Genomic DNA, 2,230 nt, shown 5'->3' with positions numbered 1-2,230 from the left:
TCTTGTCATCTTGGTCTGTCAGTTTTGTCTCCTCAAATCTGGAATTTGGACTGGCTTTGCCTTGCTGCCCTTCCTTGCGACACTGGCCCGGAATCCCTCAAGGTATTATGCTAGAGTGGATTGTAAGACGCATCTCAGTTGTCACTGTCCTTAATTGCATGATGTCCAGTTCCTTGCAAACCATTATTTCATGTATTTAGCTATTTTTTGTTTTATTTTGTTTTGTTTTGTTTTCAGGCTAGGGGGAAATCCAGTCCCTGTTACTCCATTTTGGCCAGAAATTCAAGGTAATGACTTTTAATGTTCCTGACTACCAGTTCTATCGTCTCTCTCACTTCTGGATCTGTCTCCATTCACTGATGTTTCTAGTCATTCTGGGTCATATTTTTTCCACGTTTTAAATACTTCCTGATTTTTGACTAGATATCAAGCTTTGTTAATTTCACAATGTTGGATGCCAAAAATTTTTACATTCCTATCAGTATTCTTGAGCTTTATTCTAGTATGTTGTTATTTTACATGGAAACCATTTTATACTTTGAATGCTTGCATTTATTTGTTAGGTGGGACCAGAACAAGGGCTAATTTTGTCCCACTATGGAAGCAATACTTTCTGAGTACTCTCCCTGATACTTCACGAATTATGAAGTTTTCTAGTCAGATTTTTGGGAACTGAAACTATTTTCCGTCCTGTATGAGCCTCAGAAATTGTTACATCTGCTCCTTTTCGATGTTTATTTTCCTGTTCTTTTTCCTTACACTCATGCATTCACCAAGCTGACATCTCAAAGGATACCTACTGCAGATCTCTGATACTGTGTGCTCCTGTTGTTCTCTTCTTCCTTGTACTCTGCCATACAAGCTCCAGTCATCTGGCCTCCCAAAACTCCCACCTTGTCTTCTCAACTCAGGGAAACTACTAGATTCTGCCCGTTTCCCCTCCCTGAGATATGCCTTGGAAACGCCATACAGTAAGCTAGATAGCCATAGGGGTTACCTCATATGATTTTCTTCTCAGATATCAGAGATGAGGTCCCACACAGCCTGATGTCCAGTGTTTGAAAGTGGTTATTTCATCGATCTTGTTTTTTTGGTTTCTAGACATTTCAGGCAGCAGAATAAATTCAATCCTTGGTTCTCCATCTTGTCCACTAGTAGAAGTTAGTTGTATTGTCTTTGAGCTCATCATGAATTCCATGAAGACTGAAGAGAGCAAGTCATTTAGTGCTACAGAGGATGACTAGAGTACCAGACCTGAAGTTTCAAAGGTATATCTACTTTTTTACAATTCCTCACTGGCGAGATAGTCTAACCGTCGTGCCAGTTGAGGTTTTTGGAGATAAGTTCTGGAAGAATGATAGTTATAAGCCCTTATCTTAGGTTCTTTAAAAGATATTTGGGGAGCTCATACACATAAATGCTGCTGTAAAGCAAAATGATAGGGTGTGAATTAACAACGCTAAATATTTCTTAAGACAGCAAGATGAGTAACAAACAATGTAGACACTTAAAATCATGGAAAGTACAGACAGGTAAAAATAATTAGCTAATGTTTCCTAGGAATATAACAAAGAGAATATAACAATTTTAAATGTATATGCACCCCCAACTGGAGCACCCAGATGTATAAAGGAAATACTGTTAAAGCTAAAAAGAGAGATAGACCCAAATACAATAAAAGCTGGAGATTTCAAGCCCCCACTTTCAGCATTGGACAGATCTTTCAGACAGAAAATCAACGAAGAAACATCAGACTTAATCTGCACTATAGACCAAATAAATCTGATAGATATCTACAGAACATTTTATCCAAGAGCTTCAAAATACACATTCATATCCTGAGAACATTTATCATTCTCAATGATAGATCATATGTTAGGTCACAAAACGAGTCAAAGTATTCAAAATATTGAAATAATATTGAGAATCTTCTGTGATCAAAAGGGACTGAAATGAAATTAATCAGCGTCGGGCACAGTCGCTCACACCTGTGAGTGACTATAGAGAATAGAGAAGGGAATACTTCCAAACTCATTCTATGAGGCAAGAATTATCCTGATACCAAAACCAGTGACACATCAAAACACAGAAAACTGCAGTCCAATATCTCTGATGAATATTGATGCAAAAATCCTCATAAAAATATTAGCAAACACTGGTAAAAGTGGGCATCCTTGTTGTGTTCCAGATCTTGGTAAAAAGACTTTCAGCTTTTCTCCATTCAGTGTGA

At 37.7% G+C, this 2,230-nt stretch overlaps 1 long non-coding RNA gene across 1 annotated transcript; it reads left to right on the top strand.

Moving 5' to 3' along the window:
* Positions 1–1,222, top strand: LOC111544812. Its single transcript, XR_002732285.2, has 3 exons — positions 1–102; positions 238–287; positions 1,102–1,222. It is a non-coding gene; the product is annotated as an uncharacterized LOC111544812 (long non-coding RNA).
* Positions 1,223–2,230: the final 1,008 nt, after the last annotated feature.

The sequence above is a fragment of the Piliocolobus tephrosceles genome, chromosome 13 (assembly GCF_002776525.5).
Source record: "Piliocolobus tephrosceles isolate RC106 chromosome 13, ASM277652v3, whole genome shotgun sequence".
NCBI classification, from domain to species: Eukaryota; Metazoa; Chordata; class Mammalia; order Primates; family Cercopithecidae; genus Piliocolobus; species Piliocolobus tephrosceles.
The sequence above is the reverse complement of the archived record's forward strand: the minus strand, read 5'-3'. Positions and strand labels throughout refer to the sequence as shown.